Source organism: Balaenoptera ricei, chromosome X (genome assembly GCF_028023285.1).
Source record: "Balaenoptera ricei isolate mBalRic1 chromosome X, mBalRic1.hap2, whole genome shotgun sequence".
Lineage (NCBI taxonomy): Eukaryota > Metazoa > Chordata > Mammalia > Artiodactyla > Balaenopteridae > Balaenoptera > Balaenoptera ricei.
In genome coordinates, this window is record NC_082660.1 from 4,555,227 (window position 1) to 4,580,766 (window position 25,540).

A 25,540-nucleotide genomic window follows, 5' to 3' on the forward strand; every position below is an offset into this window, starting at 1 on the left:
AAAGGAAAGAGGAAGGGGAAGGGAAAGGACGAGGATGAGGAGGGGAAGGATAAGGGGAAGGGGAAAGAGAAGGGGAAGAAGAAGGGGAAGGGAAAGGAGAAGGGGAAGGGGAAGGAGGAGGAGGAGGAGAAGGAGAAGGAAGGGAAGGGGAAGGAGAAGGAGAAGGAAGGGAAGGGGAAGGAGAAGGAGGAGAAGGGGAAGGAGAGGAGGAGGGGAAGGAAAAGGGGGAGGGGAAGGAAAAGGGGAAGGGGAAGAAGAAGAATTCTTTCTGCACCACGTGAGGACACAGCAAGAAGGTGGCCAAGTGTGAGCAGGAAGAAGGTTCTCACCAGAACTCAGCCGTGCTGGGACCCTGATCTCAGGTTTCCAGCCTCCAGAAGTGTGAGCAATAAACATTTGTTGTGAAGCCGGCCGGTCTGTGGTGTTTTGTTATGGCAGCGCATGCTGACTGAGACACAATGTCCCAGAATGAGCTGCACACCCCCCTCAGGTGCCCTCAGCTTTATAAACGCACGGGCATCGGCGTTCCAGGGAACCAGACCAGATCCCGGGCTCAGCGCCCAGGGCAATTGTCTCAGTAGACCCATAAACACACTGACTGTAAGGGGTGGCAGTGACCAGGGGTACTAGTCACCTAATTATGCAGAAGAAGAAACTGGAGGCCAGAGTGGTTGAGTGACATGGGTAACATCACACAACTCGTTAATGGCAGAGATTCAAACAGAACCCACCCTCCTGACTCCCAGGCAGTATGGCTTCAACTAGACTACAGCACATCAGTCCTGGACTTTCCCTCTGTGGATGACGATGCAGAGACGGTTCCAGTAATTCCACTCACCCTGTATATGAGCAGGAGCCTATGGGGCCTTCCCAGTACACACCACTCCACCCCCTGCCTCTTGTCTGTAGAAAAACTTTAGCCTCCGAGGCCTTCCCCAAGCTCCAAAGAACAAATTTAATCACAGAAGTGAGAAATGAAGAAATAAAGGAAAACGATCAAGCAAAATAAATTAATAATAGTTTAGTCATTAAAGAAAGCCAAGGACTCCATTCCTCCTCAAGGACTGTAGATCATATTCCGAGCCACATCCTTTGAGCTGTTTTGCAGATACTGAAACCTCCATCAGGGAAGGAGTTAACTGCATGCTGCCCACCAGCACGGAGACCCCAGACCAGCTGGAGCCAGAAGGTCGAGGATGCCGACTCCCGATGACCTCATCACCAACCAATCAGAAGAGCGTCCACCGGCTGATCACACGGCCCGCAACCCCCCTCCCTTACACTGCCTTTTAAACCCTTTCCCTGAAATCCATCGGAGACTTTGGACCTTTTGAGCATGGGCTGCTCGTTCCCCTTGCTTGGCCCCTGCGATAAACACTGCATTTTCCTTCACCACAACGTGCTGTCAGGAGACTGGCTTTGCTGTGCGTGGATGAGTGGACCCAAGTTTGGTTCAGTAACAACCTCACAAATAATTCAATATGTACATATGTGTATGCATGCAGGACTCTGTGTATGTATATAAGCACCTCCGTATAAGTATGCATGTTTGAAAGGCATTAATATGTCCGTTTGATAATAAATACCAGGAGGTAATGTTAAAAAAAGTCAATCCTGAAATAAGAGGAAGGTCACATCTGGATGCCTAGATCCATGGGACTCCTGTCTCTTTCGGTGTTTTCTACCGCTAAATTGACCATCAAAAACAGAGAAACTCAACAGAACGCCTGTGACAGATTTCACTCCTTCTGGCATCAGTGTCCCTTTTGAGTTCTGGGAGACCAGACTCAGCTAACGACCCGAGAGTGTCGAACATATACGCTGTGCCATATTCTTTAAAGCTCTCACCGCACCTAAAGCTCACGACAGCTGTACAAAGGAAATATCAACCACGTTCTGTAAAAGTCAGCAAACTAATAGGTCCCTCATGGGGGGCAGAGAGCCCAGTAGTTTGAATTCAGCTCCTTTTAAACTTCACAAGACTGACTGCCCCTAAAGCCAGAAAGTGCAGGATTTATCCCGTGTCTCCCGAAATCACTGGTAAGCTAAACCCTCTATGCCTTGGATTGAGGAATTAAGAGTCTCTTTCTATCACTTGCTGCTTAAAAGAATGCTCTCCAAAATCGTTTTCAGTATCCGGGGGGCAACGCGGTGTGGCGGGTGAGACTCTGGGCCGTGACCTCGGCCCCGCTTCCAGCACCCACCCGCCACCCCGCCCTGCTAGGTCTCCCCATGCGGGAACCTGCTCGTCCCGTCTCAGGTCTCTGTCGTCTTCGGTCTCAGCTCCCGGGGCAGAGCCGTTCAGGATTCCACCTGCCTGCTCCTGACCCTCTCTGTGAGGAAGGGCTTTCTCCCATGTTGGGTCACCTCTTTAGAAGGCGGGGCCAGGTGCTTCTGTCCTCCTCAGGAAGCCCAAAGGGAAAGCTCTTCCCCATCCTTCCTCTCCCAAGTCAGGAGACGGGTGTCTGACCTCAGCTACACCCATCCATTCACCCTCCCCGGGAGCCACTTTCTCATCCTGGCCTCATCATCCCATCCTCGCCCGAAACAAGGATTCCTACCCAGAAAACACTTATGCGGTACATGTGAGGACACCCCCCGGGAGATATAATCTTACGTATGATCTCATCTTACGTATGATCTCAGGATGGAACAAAACGTGCTTTCTACTGAATTTTCAAAGGCACTGTCATTCTTTTTGGAAAGGATGAAGGCGTTCACAGGTCTGAGAGTTCAGGCAATGGCTGGGCATCGCCCCTCGGCGGAGGCTTTCATGAGCTGCCCCGTGAAGGCACACAGGCCGGCAGGAGGGAACAGAAGAAAGAAACCCGACGCAGGTTTGGCCAGAGCCCGCTTCAAGGGCCCCCTGTCTGAGGCACGCTGGCTCTTAATAGCTGGGGAGGAACGTGGTGAACAGGACAGAGATCAAAGTCAAGGTGGTTCCATGGGGGACAGAGGTCAAAATGTCCATTGAGCAAAGAGACCGGGGAAAAAAGGCCGATATTCTGGGGTGGCACCTAGAGCAACCAGCACATGATACCCAGGAAAAATGCGGGGAGATGGATAATCACCCATTTTGTTTAAAACCCACTGTTAAGAAGGCAGGCAGTGCATCCGGCGAAGATCTGAGCATTCATGTGGTGTCAGGAAGGGTGCCCAGCAAACTGGTAAGACTTTGAAGCAGACGCCCTCCGTGTCCAAACCCTAATCACTCAGTTCACCAGAGGGGGGACCAGCCGTGGCTTCGTGGAGAGCCTTGCCAAGCTTTCCGAAATCTGGGCACGTGAGAGGCAGCAAAAGCCTCCACGGAGCTCCCTCATATAGAGTTTCCTTTTGAAGATAAAGGATGTGGTTCATCTAGAGAGAGACAAAGCGAGAGACAGAGATCAGTAAACAGAAAGAGAGACACAGAAACAGAAAAAGACAGAGAGAGACACACAGACAGGCAGACCCTGCGCACGTGGGGGGTCCAGAAGACATTCCAGGCATCAGGCACCACCTCCCATGCTTCATATTTCCACATAGGTTATGTTTTGTCTCAGAATTAAACCGTCAAGCTCTGCGCGAAGCATTTTTTTTCCCCATGAGAGTTCAAACCATAGGTTTCCAACATGCGTTTCCGCTCCTCCAGCCGTGTCATCCAGCAGCCCATCTAACTGGTTACATCGATTGCAAACCATCGGTGGAAAAAAACGGCCACGGGGGTCTCCAGAGGAGTTCTGGACTGCAGGAGTGCGTCCTAAATCCCACGGCCCTTGTCTAGACCAAGAGTCAGAGACCATTTTTAGTTTTTTAAGGAACCTACATACTGTTTTCCATAGTGGCTGTAACACTGTAAAGCAACTATACTCTGAGAAAAATTAAAGAAGAAAGAAAAGAGTCAGAAACCACATTGCCAGGTGACCGCAGGGATCGTGATCGAGCTTTCGTAACCCGGCAGTAAATCAACTCCATGTGGGGCTTCCCTGGTGGCGCAGTGGTTGAGAATCTGCCTGCCAATGCAGGGGACACGGGTTCGAGCCCTGGTCTGGGAGGATCCCACATGCCAAGGAGCAACTGGGCCCGTGAGCCACAACTACTGAGCCTGCGCATCTGGAGCTTGTGCTCCGCAACAAGAGAGGCCGCGATGGTGAGAGGCCCGCGCACCGCGATGAAGAGTGGCCCCCGCTTGCCGCAACTGGAGAAAGCCCTCGCACAGAAACGAAGACCCAACACAGCCAAAAATAAATAAATAAATAAATAAATAAATAATAAAAATAAAGGAATTCCTTTAAAAAAAAAGTCTTTAAAATAAATCAACTCCACGTGTTCGGGCCGGAACTGACGGGGCTGCCAGCTTCGCACGGGAGTCCCTCTGCATGGGACTATCTCTGCCACAAGCGTAGGGCTGCGTGCTACGCCGGGGGCTGCTGTGGTCTGCACACTCAGGGGACTGGACACCCTAGGCACGACCCTCGCTGGCTGAGGATATTCACTCCCGCTTCCTCTCCCCCGAGCAGGGTGGTTCTGAGGTAGCTACTACCAGTCTCCCAGGGAATCTGCAGTTCCAGTGAGACCCACTGGCCCCCTGGGGTAGCCCTCGTGAACGCACTTATTGGTGCGGGAGGTTGAAGTCTAAGATGTACCCCGAGATCCCTTTCTGCTGGTGTAGAGTGCCCTCCTCTTGAGAATGCGTGGGACCTGTGAATATGGTGAATGTCACTCTCTCTCTTTTTTTTTTAACCTATTATTATTATTAGTTTTAAGTTGTGGTAGAAAACACACATAACATACATTGGACTGTCTTAACCATTTTTCAGTGTACATTTCAGTGGCATTAAGTATATTCACATCGCTGTGCCATCATCACCACTATCCATCTCCAGAATTTTTCCATTTCCCGAAACTGAAAATCCACACGCATGAAACACTAATACCACGTTCCCCCTGCACACAGCCCTGGCAACCACCATGCCACTTTCTGCGTCTATGAATGGGATCCTCTACATATGGCACTGACGTCGAATCACACAATATTTGGTTTTTTGTGTCTGGCTTATTTCACTGAGCGTGATATCCTCCAGGTTCACCCACGCTGTAGCCTGTGTCAGGATTTCCTTCTTAGGGTTGAATTTTATAAATACTGCGTTTTGTTTATCCATTCATCTGTCAGTGGACGCCTGGATTGCTTCCACCGTGTGGCTACTGTGGACAAACACTACTTTTGTAATACTGTGGTTTGATTTCTACCCCCGTACAAAGCAATACCGAGGCTAAGGGGGTGGGGTAACTTGTCCACACAAGCCAAGAAGTAGGCTCCAAACCCAGGACGGTCTGCTCGCACCCACTACCCCTTCTCTCTCCATCTTTCCGTACTTTTTATTCCTACAGAAGGGTGCTTTTGTTGTTGTTGTTGTTTTGTTGTTGTTTGTTTGTTGCAGCATGAGGTTCAACAATGTGAATGTCACTGTCTTGACTAGGTTCCTCACTGGTTGACTTTTGAGTCCATCAACTACTCTGGGTGGGCCTGACCTAATCAGAAGACGGTAGAGTCAAAAAGATAGGATCCTACAGGCCTGGAAGAAAGGAAATAGCCATGATGAGAAACGACCAGGGGTTCATATGGCAGGGACTGCAGGAGCTGAGTGTGGTCCCTGGGCCACCCTGAGCAAGTTTTTGTTTTTTATTTTTAACCTTGGTTGTACCATTAACATTCACACTTTGCAGAAACTTGTTGCCCTGAATGGTAGGGAACTTCTCAGGCTCCTAGATGTCTCCACTTTAGGTCTATATTGTTATGGGCAGTGTGACTCTGAGTGTCCCATAGGAGAGGCTATAATCCCCCTCGCCGCTTTCCTGCCGTGATTACTGACTCACCCTGGAGGAAGGTGGTGTGGCAAAGGCTCCTATGTAGAATCACGGTCTCCCCAGTCACTGCACTCTGCACTAAGCTTCAGCGGGTCCCCAGCATGGACAAGTGTCCATAAAAAGAACCTTGATAACCTCAGATCCAAAGAGCGTCGATGGACCTTTGTAAAAACCACGGTGCCTGTCCAGAGTAGGTGCACGGCAGGATCTAGATATTCTTTTTTCTCAAAGTAATCACATACCTTGAGGTGCAAGGTGTGAAGGAATTAAACTTGGTTTTGTCGCAACATGGTTCTGTGACAAAAAAAGAAAACAAGAGGGTGGTGTGAAAAACAAGCTTATTTTCAGCTCTGTGTTGTTGATCATCTGCTCTCACCCCGGAGTCCTGCATGGGATCATCTGATGTCTTTTCCGTGCAAAGAAAACAAATGAGAAGCAGTTCAACCCTCCTGGTTTGCCAGCCCCTGATTCTATTTCCGCGTCTTTGTGCCAATGGTTGAAGGATTTCAAGGGCCTCTGGCAGCATCCCAGTGATGGGGGGTACGGACCATATTTGGGATTTTCAGAAAAGAAACAGCCTCTGTGGCTCTTGCAATTCTTTAGTTTGGAAGGCAGCCTATTGCCAAGACCTGGGAAAGAAGTGTTGGTGTCATCAAGATGCCAGCACTGGGGTTTGTGTGTGTTTCCTGTGACTGCCACAACTCATGACCACCACCCGGATGTCTGTAAACAAGAGAAGTGCATCCTCTCCCGGTTCTGGAGGCCAGAAGTGCAAAATCAAGGTGTCCGGAGGCCTGCACTCCCTGTGAAGGCTCTAGGGGAGGGTCCTTCCTGGTTTCTGGTGGCGGCTACAATCCTTGGTGCTCACTGGCTTGTGGCCACCTCACTCCAACCTCTGCCTCTGTCTTTGCTTGTTCTTCTTTTCTGTGTATCTTTCTGTCCAAACCTCCCTTTCCTTCCTCTTATAAGGACACCAGTCACTGAACTGAGGGCACGAGGATGATTTCCAACCAAGACCCTTAACTAATGACACCTGCAAAGACCCTCTTTCCAACTGAGGTCCCATTCTGAGATTCCCAGGGACATAAATTTGGGAGAGGACCCTCTTCAGTCTACTACGTGATGTCCCTCTCCGTCTCTCTGTCACCTTTCTGTGGCTCTCACCTTGTCCTGACCCCCAAGGAGCTGAGAGGTCGTCTCTGGCAGGAGGAATGAAGAAGTCTGCTATTCCCAGCACAGCCTGTTATTTATAGAGTGACACTGCTTGGGGATCACACGCCTGCCCCGAGAGCCCTGGGATCACACGTCAGCCTCAGACATCAGGACAAAAGTTAAAACCGGCAGCAATGGGACGGGGACCTGGCATCACCATGCCTGGGCTGGTCCTCCTCTGATTAATTAGGCCGACGGCAAAATACCAGGTCTTGCGTCCCCGTAACCGGGTATTGTTCTCCCACGAAAACGTATCAGCTCTGCCAGAAGCTTTGCCCCAGTTCCTTCTCTTCTCATTTGTGTTTTTTACCTTCAGGTTGGAAGGACACTTAGCAGTCCCCCTTCCCTGCTGAGCTCCTTTCTGGGAGATGGGTCCCGGGAATCCGCAGCACCTGTCCATCAAAGGGACGCAGATACAAAAGGTTTGCTCGGGGGCTGCCAGCCAAACCCAGGGGGGCCGTTCCGGTGCTGAGTGCACATTCAGGCTGGATTATCTCCGCTTTGGGGGACACTGGTAGACAGCAAAGGAATGTGTCTAGGACGTCACGAGATCTCGTGGCTGGTGGGCAGAAAGCAGTGGTGCTGGCAGCGACATGCCAGCCACAGCACAAAAGCAAAGAGAGACCCAGTGTATGTTTTGACTGAGGAGGAGAAACCAAGGGTGATCTCTGCGGAGCCGGGGGGGACATAATTGCTGGTTTCATCTTCAGCGGGTATTGATTCAAGCCAACTGAATGACACTCAGGCGTGCACGGAGGTATCACGGTGATGGAGGAAAGTGTGAGAAACGCAGGGCATTTTCCTGCCTTTCTGGTAATAGATACCTAAGCAAACATGATAATCATAGTGATTGCGGTAAAGCTGTGTGCATGTGTAGTGATTTTCTTTATAATATCAGAAATCATGGAAGTGCTGCATCCACTCCTCCCCTTGGCTTAGAGGGACTGCATCCTTTTATTTCTCCTCACTTGGGCCTGCATCTTCAGAATCCCATCGCTCCAAAGGTCTACCCGTGCTCTTGTCCTCCCGGGCTGCTTGAAGATCAGCCGCCATCATGAACGACACAGTAACTATCCAGGGCCAGGAAGTTCACGACCGACCGACTACTTCAGCGTAAACAAACGGGCATCAGTGTCCTTCACCCTGGGAAGGCAACAGGACCTAAGACACAAATTTGGGGGGAAAAATCTAGCCAAAATGCATATACAAGACCACACCAGATGTCATCTTTGTATTTGCATTCACAACCCATTTTGATGGTGGGAAGACAACTGGCTTTGACATGGTTTACGATGCCTTGGATTACCTGGAGAAGAATGAGCCCAAACCCAGGCTGCAAGACATGGCCTGTGTGAGAAGAAAAGACGTCCAGAAAACAGCGAAAGGAACTCAAGAACAGAACGAAGAAAGTCAGGGGGACTGCAAAGGCCAATGTTGGTGCGGGCAACAAGAGGAGTAAAGATTCTGCCGTGACTGTATCTGTGGGGATGCGAGCAGCCTTTTCATGACAGGATTAATAAACTAAGACCTTTTACATGCCAAAAAAAAACACAAAGGTCTGCCTGTAATCAAGGTGTACGGCTTTTGCGGCCTTGAAAGTGCTGACTTGACTTGGAGGTGCAAACTCTTATCTCCCCACTCAGATTCAAGCAGATGTGTGGTTAGATCACAGAATCACCATGTTTTATTCCCTCATTCATTCCTGCATCCATCCATTCAGTATTTTCTGAGCACATGCTACTAAGAAGTTGAACATTTATGGAGGGTCAAGCAAGTGTAGGCAATGAGCTAGGAGCTGGGAGGATCGAGTGCAGTAAGATACATGGTTACAAGAGAGAAGTCATCCCACAAGGTGCAGCCTTTGGGGAAGTAAAGCAGGGTGGCCTGAGAAAGGCTGGGAGGACAGAGGAAAACACCTAGAGAATGTGACTTAGACCCAAACAATAACTGAGAGGAGAAGAGGAGAAGAAGCGAAGAACATTCTGGGTGGAGGTGTCAGCCTGCCAAAGGCCTTGAGACATGTATTAGTCAGGATAAGCTAGGTTATGCTGCTAAAAAAAATAATCCATAAAATATCAGGAGCAAATTGCTACAAAGCTCCATTTCTTTTTTTTTTATATATATATCTTTATTGGAGTATAATTGCTTTGCAATGTTGTGTTAGTTTCTGCTGTACAACAAAGTGCATCAGCTATATGTATACATATACCCCCATATCCACTCCCTCTTGAGCCTCCCTCCCTCCCTCCCTATCCCACCCCTTAGGTCATCCCAAAGCAAAGCTCCATTTCTTACATCACAGTCTGATGGGAGTCATGGGGTCTCCCTGTGCCCTGGAGCTACGTTATCTGGAACATGTAGCTTCCAGAAACACCTTGCAGGGAAGAGAGAGAAGGAGGACCAGTACTGGCTACTTGCCATCTGCACCTGGAAATGACATGTGTGCCCTCTGCCCACAGCTCATCAGGCAAAACTAGTCACCTGGTGCTACCGCCTCACATGGTAGTCTAGGAAATACAGGTGAGCACATGATATTTGGTGAGCTAACTGTCTAAGCTACGTGCTATGAATGACTTGTACCCCACCAAATTCATACGGGACTGTGTATCACCGTAATGTGACTGTAATTGTTTTTCACATTGTTCACACCTATACTGCAAGTTTGGAAATGCATATTTTCAAGCAGCCATACAAAAGTATTCATGAAGAATGCATAATCTCTGAAAATGGTGAAAACATCCCTGCTACCAATACATTTCCAAATACAAAACTGAGTACCATATTGTTACTTCTGTGTAGCAGGAGAAGTTCATGTTCAAAACAGATAAAATTCTTTAGGTGTGAATGGTATGAATGACAGTCTTCTTTTTTTTTAAATTTCTTAGTCGTTTGGGATCCTTAAGCATACAAGCCTCAAAGAGGAGGGTCCACGAAGGAACCGGGGTTGTCTTACGGCATCCAGTACAAGTATGGAACGCTTCACGAATTTCACAAATTTGTGAGTCATCCTCGCACAGGGGCCATGCTCACCTTCTCTGCATCGTTGCAATTTCAGTATATGTGCTGCCGAGGCGGGCACCCTCAAGTGGCTGTATCTGGACGTGGGGTTCTGCGGGAGGTAATCAAAGTTAAATGAAGTCATGGTTTGATGGGATCAATGTCCCCCAGAGCTCTCTCCTTCTCTCCCTCCACCGTGTGAGGACACAGCGAGAAGGTAGTCCTCTACAAGGCAGGAAGAGGGTCCTCACCAGGAACCAAGCCATCTGGCACGTTGATCTTGGACTTCCAACCTGCAGAGCTGTGGGAAAATCACCTTCTATTGTTGAAGCCGCTCAACCTATGGTGTTTTGTTATGGCGCCCGAGCTGACCAGTTATCTGTCACACCAGGCAGGAAGAGGCTGGCTACTTTGGGAGCTGAGAGCCAGACTGAAGGCCTGGGGGCCAAGGGAGTGAGAGAGAGTATTCCATCAAATGAAGCTGGAACAAGCGTGGAAGCCCATGTCATGCAGTGTCACAGGGCCACTGTGACAAGTGCTTCAAGTGTAACAGCAAGAGAGCAGAGAGGTGGCTTTTGCAGGTTTCAGAATCTCTCCCATAAGCCAGAGTGGATCTAGGGACCGTCTTCTTGAGGATGAGCAAGGTGGCTTAGGTGGGGCGGTGGTCATGGTCATAGAGGGAGGTGGGTGGGTTGAAGAACTTTCAGGAGATGGAGGAATGGTACCAAGAGATCGATTCTACGCTGGTGTCGAGCAAGAGAGAGGAGTGAAGGAAATACCCCACCTTCCTAGCCAGAGCACTTGTGGCGGTGCCCTTGACCAACATGGGAACCAGGGGTGCGGGTCAAGTCTGCTACTGGACACCAGTCTAAGGGAGGGAGGATTTCCAGTCAGAGTATCCACAACGCACACCACTGCGGGTCTCTCACTGTCACTCTGTCAACACTTGTTGTTGAACAAATGGATGAAAACAAACAGGAACGTTAATAAAGCACACGCCTTCCCCATGGGTTGTGTTCCTGGTGAGGGTGAGAAGCAAGGAGAGAAATGCATCTGTAAATTAGTTGATGAGGAAATTCCTGTACGGTCCAGTGGTTAGGACTTGGCGCTTTCACTGCAGGGGCCCAGGGTTTGATCCCAGGTTGGGGAACTAAGATCCTGCAAGCCATGCGGCACGGCCAAAAAAAAAAAATTCAAACCATAAGTTAATTGATGATTTCACGGATTTAGTCTTTAGTAGCATGTTGTTCAGTCCTAGTCTCACTTCTTTTTCTGTGGTTAACTTCTAGTTTCATGCCGTTCTGTCACGGATTTAGTCTTTGCTCAGACATGTAAGTTACCTCTTACGTGCCAGCCGGGCACTGTGTGAGGCTCCAGGGCTTTCAAAAAAAAAAGTCAAATAATATGGCCACCTTCCCCTGAGTAACTTTATAGTCTAGAAGCGGAAAGGGACAAATAAATAACAAATCATGACGTGGTATAATGACAACTAGCGTGGTGTGGTCAGGACGCCGGGGAAGAGCTGAGAAGGGGCAGCTAAATAATTAGGGCTCGGTAAGCTTTAGTAAAGACAAACAATATTGAAGGGAGTTTTGTTGAAAGAGGAGGAGTTGGATAAAGAATGCGGGATGGGTGGTCCAGACAGAAGAAAGGGCAGAAGCAAAGACAGAGAAGTGTGAGCCAGCAAAACTCAGCAGAGACTCGTGGGTGAGGCTGCAGGTAGGGCTGGAAGCTGCCGACCTTCAGAGTGCAGGTGAAGAGTCAGGACACAGAAGGCCAAGGGCATCACTTGGGAGAACTTCCCTCAGCAGAGCGATGGAAGTTAGAGGGATGAGAGTGACTGGAATGTTAGAGAAACACACTGAAAGCCAGACGGAAAGTACACTGGAGAAAGACAGTGAGTTAGGAAGCTACAGTGGCAATCTGGGTGGGAGGAGCTGAGATCGTGGCTGAAGCCCAGGGCTGTAGACATAAAAGCAGAGAGAAGAGAGCAGACTCGAGGGATATTAGAGATCAGCACAACCTAGGATTAATACCGGGCTCGGGAAGTGTGGCGAGTGGGATAAAAATGTCCAAGTCCTAATTTCTGGAACCTGTGAATACGTCACTTTACATGTTAAAAGGGGCTTTGCAGATGGGATCAGGGCAAAGACCTTGAGATGAGGAGATGGTCCTGGATTATCCAGGTGACCCGAAGTCATCCCAGGGGTCTTTAGGATTGAAAAAATGAGGCAGGAGCGTCAGAATCAGGGAGAGATGAAGACGGTATGGTGTTGGCTTTGCAGGAGGAGAAGGGGGCCATGAGGTAAAGGATGAGGGCATCCCTCTAGAAACTGCAAAAGGTAACTGTTGGATCCTTCCCTTGGCCCTTCCTTAGGGAAGCAGTGCCAGGGACAAAGACCAATTGTCTTTGACACACATGGAGCTTGAGGAGGACATGCGTGGAGGGCAGCTGGATATTGGTCCAGAGTCCTGAAGCCAGATCTGGGCTGAGGATACAGAGATGGGAGCCGGGCTGAAGTTCAGGCTGTTGGAGCCTGGCTCTGAATGCATGCATGACTGTCCGCTGGCTGTAGAAAACCAAAACTAGCTGCATCGGTGCGAGGCGACTGATCAACCGCGTGTGGGCGTCCTTCTCACGCTGGCTGACACGGATGCCATGTTGTTGAGGGTTCGGAGGAGCACAGAAGAAGTGAGAACATTTGGGGAAGCATCAGTATGTACGTGCCGAGCAGTGTATTATATACTCTGCATGCAACGCCATTGTCCTCTGCTTGCTTCAAGTATTTTAATCCATCAGTCATTCTTTTTCCACCCAGACAAAATTTTCCTAGCCTCCTATAAACGCGTCGTCAAGTCCTTTGCATCTTGAACACCAGAAGAAGTCCCTGCACGTTAGGGACAGTGGCCGCAGAGGAAGACAGGCAGAAGCGCAATCAACACAGCAGTGGCCGCAGAGGGAACAGAGCAGAGCTCCGGGAAGGAGGTGGCGAAGGAGAAGAGGCTCACCTCGGCATTGCTCTGTGGTCGCAACGTCAACAGGTGCGCTGTCTTCTCCAGTTTCAGGTTTGTGCTACATGGCTGACTTGAGGTTTGCCGGATACTGGACTCCTGCAGGCACCCTAGTGCGCCCCTGCGTTTATTCATTTCCAGGTAGATCCTAGCGCAGGGACGGACGGTGGGCACACGCACACACACACTTATTTACCCCCCATGCCATCTACATGTGCAACACGACTTTGGATATTCTCAGAGTCCTTTCAACTTGGGCAGCCACTCACGCTCCCGGTAGCCACAGTCACCAGCAAGCCTTACTGTCCAACACCCAACCCAATCTGATCATACACGCTCCTTGCCTCAGCCTTCTACACCTATGACTTTACAGGCCCTGAAACAAAAGACAGTCTGTAGGTTCTAACGTGGTCTGTATTTCCTCATCCAAAAAAAAAAAAAAAAAAATAGAAGAGAGAGGAGGGGGAAGGGAGGGCTTTGCCTCTCTCTAGGGCAGGGTTCCTAAACTCTGGCACTAGTCCGAATCCAGCCTGCCGCTGTTTTTGTACATAAAGATGTATCGGCATAAAAGCAAGCCCAGTTGTTTATGTGTTGCCTGTGGCTGCTTCCATCCTGCAATGGTAGATCTGAGAAATTATGAAGAGGCTCTACAGCCCTCAAAGCCTAAAATGTTCACTAACTGGCCCTTTATAGAAACTGTCTGCTGATGGGCCCTATAGGGAATCAAGTCTTGTAGAGCAAAGAGGGTAGCCAGTTTCCTCCTCTGTGTTATGTTTTAGATACAGCTGTTTAGTATTTTCATGACTGTTATGATATTGATTACATAACCAAATAATAGAGAACAAACTTCAAGGCATTCACAGGTGCTGAGGAGTAGAAAGAAACAAAAAGGCCAAGCCAAGAGCAATGAAAACAGACAGAAAGAATGATTTCTACCCTAAAGAAGAATAAAACACTGAGAAAAAATATCCACTTCCATAAGATAAATCTCTTCCCTACCTATAAAACGTCTGCTTGGACAGCTAGATAGAAGCTTCTACTTATGTTCAGATATGCCCAATGTGCTCAAAATCTATGTCAGGATTCTGACTCCAATATCCTTCTCCAGCATTCTTCTCTGTGATGTGAAGCTAATTAAGTCTGGCGTCTTTGCAGTTCTTGAAAAAGATTATTGTTTTAACCGTATCTAATAACACCTTACGGGCCTTTTGCACTGAAAACAAAAATATATTCTCACCTGAAAACATCAATATATATTCTACTACAATGTGGGTATTAATTCTCTGTGTATACAGCAGCAACTTAAAAATGATTTCACTTCCTCTAAAATTTGATTATGTATTTGAACCCAGCCCACTCCAGCCATGCTATGAAAATGGTCTGCTATGGTGCACACATGTCCTTCTGGGGCAGACACAGCATGAGAAAATTTCTGTATTGATGCTGGGTCAGACCTACAAATTTGGGTGATTTAATATGCCTCTAATTAGTTAAGATCTAGTGAATACATTTTTGCAGTGGTTTCTAATTGATATCCACGTTTGAGTGTATGTTATGTCAGGTCCGAGAGGTGGATGTCAGCTCAGAGAACTTCGGTAATATCTTTTTTTTTTTTTTTCCCCATTCTTTAGCTCCTGCTTTGTGCATGATAATACCCTTCAAGAACGCAAAACAGTACAGTAGCTCTTCTTCAGTGCCAGACCTTAACAACCATAATCTTCAGCAAGGAATTCAGGGAGAATTACACTTTCAACATTTTACAAGGTCATGGTGTTAACAGTCACGTCCATTTTTCTTCATTTGTCTTGAACGTTCTAACTGTTGTATATTACCAGGCCATCCCCATTTTCCTATTAAAATGCATATTAGGATATTGAATATTCAAGTATTATGGGGTAAAATTTTTTTTCTATTTCTGGAAAATGGACCATTGGGATTCGTTATTCAATGCTAACGTAAGAAAAAAAAAAAATCTCATTTACTCAATGAAAAGAAGAAAGTCGTCATAGACAAACGCGCATGGGGCCTGGGATTGGAGTGAGAAGGTGAAAAGCAAAGCAGAAGTGTCCATGGTACCATAAGGTTAAACAGGGGAGAGGAAGCAGTTAACACAGACGGGAGACTGAGTCTTTTTCACCAAGGCTGCCTTAGGCATATAGATGTGTCCAACTGACTCTTCACGTAATAAATTTCTCTGTTCTCCACTGTTCTTTTTTTCAAAACTAAATTCTTTATGAAGAAAAATACAAAGTGTAATGGAGGGTGTAGAGAAAGAGGCCAAAATAAATGAAGAAAGGCAGTATGTTTCTGGATGAGATTATTCAATAGTGTTTACATGTTATTTTTAAAATTAATTCTTATTGGAGTATAGTTGCTTTACAATGTTGTGTTAGTTTCTACTATACAGCAATGTGAATCAGCTGTACGTATACACGTATCCCCTCTTTTTTGGATTTCCTTCCCATTTAGGTCACCACAGAGCACTGAGTAGAGTTCCCTGTGCTATACAGTAGGTTCTCATTAGGTATCTATTTTATACATAGTATTGTTTATATGTCAATCCCAATCTCCCAATTCATCCCATTCCCCCGTTCCCCCTTGGTAAGTGCTATTTTTTTTTTTTTTTCAAAATGAATGTATGTTTGACACAAAGCTAATGAACGTCACCATGGAATTTTTTGGTTTGTTTTTCGGGTCACAAAATTATTCTTCTGATCATCTGGAAGAATAAATGTGCAAAAGCGTCCTGGCGATTTTGGGAAGAAGAGTAGTGGAGGATGGCAGAAGGAGAACGAATTATCCTGCGTGTAAATCTGCAATTATTTAAACAGCGTGATATTAGAACAGCCACGGAGAGACTGATTGATAAAAGAGGCACAGGAAGAAACACACAAAAAAGGCATGAGTGTTTTAGACAACCTGGTGCAAAGTCATGAGTATCTGGGTTGGCTACTTAGGGAACAATAAAATTCATTTCCCCCCTAATTAAACACCGGAATTAAATATAATTGTTAGGATGCCTGCTTCCATTTCAGGACAGAACAATGCTCTCATACTCATAATCAAAACATATGTTTGAAACATACTTTTCCAAAAAAAATCATAATTTTTTATTATAAAAAAAGATTTGTGAAAAGCTCAGGACACAAAGGAACCCAAGAAACTAAATTCCAAAAAGTAGCAAGCTCCTTCCAGGAAAGACAAGACTCCTGTCGGCTTTGATCTTTGTGGAAGTGGTCAGGGTGGAAGGACCCTGTTGTAGGTAAGGGTAAAGAGGAAGGAGGAGTAAAGTTTTAAAGCATGAGGGCTGGCGTGTTCGATGGGAAATATGAGGGAGTCCTAGTCTCAGTACATACTTCGACCACCTGCTAAGTGTTTCCCAAGAGTCTCTGCAGAGGAAAGAGATAGTCTGCCCCGTGTGGGTGAGGCGGGAAGAGAGAGGAGATAAATACCATGAGTTCTCGCCCAGGTTCAAGGCAGCCTCTTTCAGAAGGTAGGGATCAGGGCAGTGGATCTGATGCAAAGTGTACTCGGGCATGCCTGGGCTTCACATGCTATTAGACAGCAACCCTCCAAAGACAAAGGCAGTGTCACAGGGTGGGGGGACTTCTCCAATGTGAGAGACAGAGCAAACAGACACCCCAAATAGCATCCTGGCGGTAAGCGGAGAGACCGATCTCATGGTTAAGAGAACTGGGGACTTCACGGAAAAGCACAGAGATACCTCTGGTGCCTTACCAGTGCCAGATCCCAAGCCCGACTGAAGATGAAGTCCCAACACTGTCCTCAAAACTTCTGAAGTCAACAGTGACATGAGTCACAGGGAAGCTAGTGTATTGTCCCAAAGACCTCAGAAGGTCTCTTCTCTGTTTCCCCAGGCTCTCTTCTCTTTGCATTTCAGTTTGCAGACTTTCTATTGGGGTCAGAAGTGAAAGAACAAGAATGGGGTCAGAAGGAGGCTTCGAAGAGATAATAACCGGGAACTTTCCAGAATCGATGAACGATGTTGACACATAGATGGATGGTGTTCAGCAAGCCACAAACAGGAGAAACACAAAGGAAATGACACCTGACAATTTCCTAGACAACCCTGAACACCAAAGATGCAGAGTGAATCTCGAAAGCAGCTAGGGAACAAAAAGACGTTATCATACACGAGCGCGTGACATTCTGAATTATGGCTGACTTTTCACCAGAAGAAACAAAGAGGCCAGAAGCAATGGAAAGATATCTTCAAGGTGATGAAAGAATAGTGTCAACTCAGAATTACAGATCCCGTGAAAATATCCTTCAAAACTGAAAGTGGAATAAAGACATTTTCAGGTACAGTGAACATGTAGACCCACTCCACAAGACATGCTAAAAAATACAAAAATAAAACATCTGCAGAAAGAAGGAAAAAAATACCAGACAAGAGCCCAGTTATGCAAAAAGAAAAGAATAGCAAGCAAAAGTGTAAATATCTGGATAAATATAAAATAGCTTTCTTTAAAGTATCCATGTTGTTCAAGTGTCTTTTAATAAGCATTCACTGTTTAAAACAAAAATGACAAGAATGTTTTGTTAGATGTATAGGCTATGTAGAAGTGGATTGCAAAATAATGAGAATGTAATGGGCAGGGAGGTATTTCGTGCAATTATTCTACTGTAAGGTCCTTATGGAGTTTGCGCATATTTCTGAAAGTAGTATAATTTTTTAAGGTGCACTCTGCTACATTAAAGATAAGTGTTGGGGTGTCTAGAGAAGTGCTTTGCAAGAGCTAGAGGGTAACGAGACACCCAGAAGCTTCCTTTGTGTCTTCCCAAGTAGGGTAATTTTGCTTCCTTTTTCATATTTCTCTATTTTCCAGATTTTCTACAACAAATGTAAACATTTTAGAATAAATATTTTCAGTAAGTTCATCGTCTTCTTGAAGGGCTTTTTGTACCTTTTTTTCCCCAGAATTGAGATCCTTTACCAGCTTGTATATAAAATGTGCTCTTCTAAATGATTATCCCAGAATTGGCCTCGAAAGCAGTTCAGAATAAAACTAAATATCGTATTAGATTCCCATAAAACGATTCTAATTGGGCATGTGCTGGAACAAATAGATTGTGAAAATTATTAACACGTTAGTATTTTTTCTTACCACAGTGCCCCCCCATCCACGCGAATCGTCTCTCTGTCCTGCCTGTTAGTCACTCAGTAGACAACTCAGTTATCAGATCAATGTCGCTGTAACCCAGTGCTTCTGTTCAGGACACCCTTATTTTACTTAATAATGGCTCCAAAGCACAAGAGTAGTGATGCTGGCAATTTGAATATTCTCTCATTGTGCCTGATTTATAAATTACACTTTATTGTAGATAGGTACATACAGGAAAAAAACATAATGCATATAGGGTTTGGTACTACCCGTGGTTTCAGGCATCCACTGGGGGTCTTGGAACGCGTCCCCCATGGATAAGGGGTGACAATTGTATATGTAAATATACAATATATATACTGTATTCCTAATATATATACAATATATATACTGTATACCCAATGCAATATACTGTATTCTTAATATATATACTGTATTCCATATATATATATAGATATAGAGAGAGAGATATAGTATTCCCAATTATTTGCTAGATTGACCCAATCCGTCTTGACTTTTGCACCTCTGCAAAGCACATTGATAAGAATGGACTTTTCTGATATTTCATCAAAGGCTTCCATCTTCCAGGGACACACTAGAAAATCTATTATACTCTAAGTTACCCAGGACGATAACCGGTAAAAAAGAAATCTCTCTGTACCCCACACCTTCACTCCATCAGAAACCAAAATAGTGCTATGTTTGCTCTTATCTGACCTACTTTAGTGTCGAACCTGTAACGACCTAAATTCTTAAAGTCCTAGGCTTGGAAGGAACTTTGGAGGGTTTTCCCAATCCATCCTCATAACTTTACTCAGAATCACACCTCCGCTGTGCTGGATTCATCAAGGCTACGCAAGGATTTTCCACCACTAACTTGGGGCTGTCTATCAGATTTGAGGAAGGTGTATGGCTTTCTATTTTCTAGTCTGAAAAGTAATACAAGAATTTTATCTAATAACGCTATTTGGTTATGTAGTTATAGAGGCAAAGAAGGATAAAGCACAGGCCACTTGGAATTGTAATTTTATCTGTCACACACAGTAACTCTGTAGGTACTTTATGGTACCCATTTCTAACCATCACGATTATACTGAAAGCTATTAAAGAAGTATAAACATCCTTAAAAGGCTACCAGCTGATCTGGTTGCATGCCAGCCTGGTGGATACCCAGGTCCCCAAGTTTTACTTCCTTTCCTCGGACACGAGATGTTCACGTAATTCTTTCCAGTACTTATAAACCTGACCCCTTCCTTCATCTCAGCCACATCCTGTTCCCAGCCTTCCCTCTCTCCCCAACTCAGACCCGTGATTATCACCTAACTGGCAGGTTCCAACCATTTGCCTTCAACTCAGAATTCAGAGAACCAGCCCTGACTTCCGAAAACGTGGTGCATGTGTCTCATAGGCACCGAAAACTCCGTCGTGCTCAGGATGGAAGTGATCGTTCTCCTCACCAGCGTTCCTCCCCTCCTGCATCACTTCTCATGAAGAATCAGCAGGCTCCTTGGATTCAAACATCCAAATACTGTGTGTGTACATAGGTTTGTGTGTGTGTACTTTTTTTCAACTTCGTTCATGTTCTTAATTTCTACTGCAGACCCCCAACTTCAATCCACTGTCTCCTGCCTGTACTGTTGCAGAAAACCCTTAACTTGGTAGGTCTAATCCCCCTTTGCTTGTCCCTAATCCACTGTTTTCAAGAAAGTCTGAGGGACATTTTTAAAACAAAACTTGGATTGTGCCACTATGCTGCTCAAAATCCTTTCAGTATGTCTTTTTGTAACATTAGGATGGAGTCTAAAAATGTTCAGAATGGCCTATAGGGCCCACGGGATCATTCTTGCCCCTACCCATGTCCTCCAAGACATCACACCGGAATAATATAATGTTCTTGAAGAGACAACAAAGCTTATACATGGAGTCAACTTTAAATGTTTTTCAGGATCTAAGCAGAGCTCCTGGTGTCCTTTTTTGTAGCTGAAAATTGAACTTCCAGGTGGTCTTTGCTGAGACAAGTGTAGGATGGCCTGCTGCCTATTTCCCAAGAGAAGGCAGTCAGATTATGAGTTCAGATCACAAGCGTGTTGCAGAAGACAACTGGAACACCTTGGCATGAATTCTAGAGGCTGAAGATTCGTCATGGAATCAGAAAGACTTCCTCTAACCTGCCCTGCCCTCTCCTTGCACCATTCCACAAACCCTCTGGCCACAACACAGGATATCACCACTTTTCACCATGTAGAATATCCACATACGGGACGGAGAAAAGCAAACAAAAAGAGTCTTATGGAGATCATGCCCCCAAAACAATATTGACCACTGTATGTGTTTGCTGGGGCTGCCGTAACAAAGCACCACAGACGAGGCGGCTTAAACCCAGCAGACATGTATGTCTCCCAGTCCTGGAGGCTCGAATGTGAGATCCAGGTGTGGGCAGGGCTGGTTCCTCCTGAGGCCTCTCTCCTGGGAGTGTAGACGGCCGTCTGCTCCCTGTGTCCTCACGTGGTCGTCCCTCTATGTGTGTGTGTCTGTGTCCTGATCTCCTCTTCTTATAAGGACACTAGTCCTATGGGATCAGGACCCACCCTAGTGACCTCATTGTACCTTAGTTCCCTCTTTAAAGACCCCATCTCCAAATCAGTCACATTCGGAGGTCCTGGGGGCTAGGACTTCAACATACGAATTGGGAGGGGGGCGGGACAGAATTCAGCCCCTAAGAACCACTGTAAATGTCGCTGGAATTCCCTATGCTTTGTCCGACAGCCCTCCACTTAGCATTATGAGAGCGATGAAAGCGTTCTGATAAATGAGTGTGGCCCTGTGTTGATCTTTTGATTCATACGGCAAGCTTGGAGACATAACTGATTGACCCGAATTCCTATGAATGTGACGTGATGACTGATCTTGGCTTCTGAGCGTTCCGAGTGAGGGTATTAAGCTGCGTTGGATGCATGTGACTGTGTGTGTTGTATAGAATGTCAATGACCATCGGTGACACTGGCTCACCATTTTATCACCTGGATTCACTTCTTCAGAACGTTGAATGAGAATGCGTCTCAAAACTCAAAACCCAAGTCTCTGGTCAACACATCAAATAAAACCAGAAAAAAAATCTAACCACTTTTGAGAACAAAACTTTTATTAGAAGGAAGAGTCCGAAAACACAGACTCACCTTTTGATATCTGTGCTTTCTATTGCCCATTTAATAGCTGCCATGGGGGTGCTGGAGAGACAATTAGTGTAGACTCACAAAATCGAAATGAAAATCAGGGCCATGTTATTTCGAAGCAGATGAGTTTGGGGAAGACACTTGCCAGTTCACTGTGATTAGAAAATGAGCTAAATATAGATTTAAATAATCTCTAACCCTCAAAGAAGTCTAGAGACCATCCCCTTTTGTAAGCTTACAACAGCTGGACAGAGAAATGCCAGTTTGGGGAAACGTAAAGACTCACTGCCACCACTTATTAATTTTTATGAGCAAAATCGTGACAAATCAAAGTGGCAGTTGTTACCTATCTCGGTAGGTTAGTTACTGCCATTCAGGTTGGCCCCTCTCTGTGAGCCCAGCGAGCGCTCAGCTTATGGCTGATGAGAACCTTGATGAAATGGATATTTTCAGAAGGATATCTTTATATTTTAAAGTAAGTTCTGAAATTTTTTAAAAAATCTTTATTTTTGGAAAGTTGATCTCCTCCACCTGTACCACCTGTTTTTTTTCTCACTTGATCCCTCATCATAATTTGTTGAATCACAGTTGGTTGCCATGGAGATGACTGCAATGTCACAAACAGGATTATAACTTCAAGTGGGGACTAAACAGCAGGCACACCGAACTCTTAACAAACAAAATCCTGTTATTATGCAAATAACCTTCAAGTAATCAAGTGTAACCCAAAATGCATAATTTTCTTTTGTGGGATTTTCTGTCCCCCTTGGTGTAGCAAAATGCATCATCATCTGCTAAACCCAATTCTAAAATGAAAAATGTCGTAAGACTTCAAAACTGTATTTGAGAGTGGAAGACCCTACTAGGTGACAACAACAACAAAACTCATTATCAACAGGTTGCTAAGAACATTTTAGCAAAGACAATGATGTGTCCAAATTTAACCAGAGAAGCTTTTCAGGATCAGAAGAGTAATTACAGTCATGCTGAACTACTGTCAAATTAGAGGTATAAAGGTAAAGAACTTGCAGTAGATATCGTTACACCCAGCGTGGCTTCTGAGATTTGAATAGTTGCTGATCTCTAACGCTGACCTCCAACAAAGATGGATAGATAGGACGGTTTCTTGGACACCATGAAAGGCTCCTCTGACCAGAAATATCATTCTAGTGAATTTAGAACAACACCTAAATCGGCCACGTGAGTCAACATTTATAATAAACAGAAGAAGAATGGGAAGTAATATTCACTGAGCATCTATCAGCAGGTATGGTGGCAGTTATTGAATGTAAGGTCACTGAGTTCTCACAGTCATCTGGACACACACACACACACACACACACACACACACAGCAACTCATTGTCTGCATTTTTATGTGATTTTAAGGTTTAAAGAGATTAAGGATCACATTGTGTCCGTGGTTAACAAGTTTTGTAGCCAGTATTTAAACCCACACTCAACAACTCCACTGCCTAACTCAAGCTACACCCCAAGGCTCAAAATCTTTGTGAAAAGCCCCAATTATCAGTCATTATCATCTGGACTCCGCAGAGGTACGACTGGTTTTGGCTAAGGAGAACATTAAACTCCTCAAAGTAAGAGAAGGAGGGATCAGTAAGTATTGGGCTGGACCAGGGAGACAAACCAAATGGAGTATGGGGCTGGGAGACAAGATGTCTGTAGGATCTGTAGTCCTGGGCAACTTTGCTCCAAGCATCCTGAGGTAAAGTCCTATAATTAATTATTTCAGGGGTCACAAGTAGTCTTTTCACGCCTCTCTGAATCTTGGAGGCGGACTCAGTGTAACAGAGGCAGGTGGATTTTGCACCGAGGGTAACTCCTGTGCCATCCTGATGCAGCGTCCATGAGCCCGTCTTCCCGTAGGGAAAGGACTAGTAAAACATAACCTATATGATAGGCGTTACTTCTTAGTTCGTTTAAAATAGAGCATGAAGTGGCTTCCATTACAGTCTCGTGGAGATTTCCATTGTTGTTCATACTGAGAGATAAACGAGTTTGTAAATGAAGGAAAGTCAGGGATTCTACTAGTGTTTCAGGAGTGAAGTCTAAAATTTTTTTGAAAACGCCATTTAGAGTAGGTGAGAAATTGGAACAGTGGCCAAGAATTCATACCTCTACTAAGAAATTCCCATTCTTTGCTTAAAAGTACTTATTTATGGTTTATTGAAGTGTAGTTGATTTACAATGTTGTATTAGTTTCAGGTGTACAGCACAGCGATTTAGTTATATATACGCATATATCAGTATTCTTTTCAGGGTCTCTTCTACTATAGGTTATTACAAAATATTGATTAGAGTTACCTGTGCTATATGGTAGGTCCTTAGTGTTTATCTATTTTATATATATAGTAGTGTGTATCTGTTAATCCCCAAATCCTAATTTATCCCTCCCACACACACCTTTCCCCTCTGGTAACCATGAGTTTGATTTCGAGATCTGTGAGTCTGTTTCTGTTTTGTAAATGAGTTCATTTTTTTCATTTTTTATTAGATTCCACATAGAAGTGATATCATATGATATTTGTCTTTCTCTGTCTGACTTACTTCACTGAGTATGATCATCTCCAGGTCCATCCATGTTGCTGCAAATGGCATTATTTTGTTCTTTTTTTATGGTTGAGTAGTATTCCATTGTATACATGTACCACATCTTCTTTATCCATCCATCTGTTGATGGACACTTAGGTTGCTTCCATGTCTTGGCTATGGTAAGTAGTGCTGCTATGAACATAGGGGTGCATGTGTCCTTTTGAATTAGAGTTTTCTCCAGATCTAAGCCCAGGAGTGGGATTGCTGGATCATATGGTAGCTCTATTTGAAAAATTCCCATTCTTGAGCTACAGATGATTGCCCCCGGCACTAATGAGGATTCCATTTTCAGTGCAGGGTCCCAAACTCACCATGGTGGCCTCTACACTTTAGGAGTTTCCCTGTGTGTTCTGGCACTAGACTGGCACAGCACCCAGCCCTGGATTATGTCCATCATCGACGGAAAGAATGAGCAGGACAAGTCTACACAGCTGATGGGAGCCCCTCCCCATGTTTCTTCAGACACCTGGTCTGTCCAGGGAACAGATCCCCTGGCCCCCTCGCTGAGAGGACGGCAGGACTCCTGGCAGGCCAGCCAACAGGGTACACGGCCAGCGTTGGCTTTTCATGACCACTCTGATGTGTTTGTGTAGAAAAGAGTGTTTTCTGTGGAAGTTTTTAGTCTGCATCTCAGGGACCTCTGCCCCTCGGCTGCCATCGTGGGGGACCAGGACCTGCTCCCTCTAGGCACGCCATTTAGAGTAGTTGAGAAATTGGAAATTGTTCTCCGTGGTGCCCAGAGAACAAGGAAAATCAGCGGATGAGTTGGAAGGTGGTGGGTTTATTGGGATGATGCGAAATTGAAGCCGTACTCGAGGATGTGCATGAGGATGATGTATAATTTGGAAATCAGCAGAATTCACCTCAGGTAATTGAGACAAGGTGTGTACCTTCCGGTCTCTTGTATTCCTTTCTTGTGTGTTTTGTTTTTTGGGTTTTTTATTTTGTTTTGTTTTGTTTTAGGTGCCTCTTGCCCTGGCCCTAAGTAAACTCATGTGGCCTTTCAGCCCCTTAAGCATTTCACAACCTGGCCCATACCCATTTTGTTTTCCATCACTGGTCCAGTCTCATATCCTGACCATTCTTCTTCTTCCTTTCCCTCACAGTGGTGGTGCTGAAGGCTCTCCTGGATAAAAGAGTTGCCAGTTATGAACTACCAAGCCAACATGATAATGCCTGATAATTATGGCTTAATCCATACAGATAGCACCGTGGCTTCTCAACAGACTTATTGGGCTGTATAACCTCCACACCCTTTATTTCACCAATTTTAAGTGTACATCTACAATGGCTTTTAGTGTACTTACACGGTGGTGCAACTATCACCACAATCTAATTTCAGAAGATTTCCATCACTGCAAAAATATTCCTCATTCCCTCCACCTCATCCTGCCCTCAGTCCCAGCCAACCACCAGACTACATTCTGTCTATAGATTTGTCTTTTCTCGGTATTTCATATACATGGAATTACCAAACTACAATCTGTCTCTATACATTTGTCTTTTCTAGGTATTGTTAGCCTATCACCAACCGACACTCCATCTCTACAGATTTGTCTTTT

General features: G+C 45.5%; 1 protein-coding gene, 1 non-coding gene and 1 pseudogene across 5 annotated transcripts in view; 1 reads left to right on the plus strand and 2 right to left on the minus strand.

Annotated features, from left to right (window-relative positions):
- The window catches only part of PUDP (pseudouridine 5'-phosphatase), a 605,728-nt gene that overhangs the window by 187,464 nt on the left and 392,724 nt on the right, over positions 1 to 25,540 (minus strand). The window contains exon 8 of one of the 4 annotated variants that reach the window (XR_009500090.1): positions 10,090 to 10,168. The exons of the other annotated variants lie outside the window; for them this stretch is intronic. The gene's annotated coding sequence lies outside the window, so the exon portion shown is untranslated. Of the gene's footprint in view, positions 1 to 10,089; positions 10,169 to 25,540 lie in introns of those variants that run through there. 4 annotated transcript variants of the gene reach the window in all.
- LOC132357882 (small ribosomal subunit protein eS24-like) lies at positions 8,114 to 8,567 on the plus strand (annotated as a pseudogene).
- Positions 10,032 to 10,138, minus strand: LOC132358028 (U6 spliceosomal RNA). The gene has a single exon (XR_009500391.1). It is a non-coding gene; the product is annotated as a U6 spliceosomal RNA (small nuclear RNA).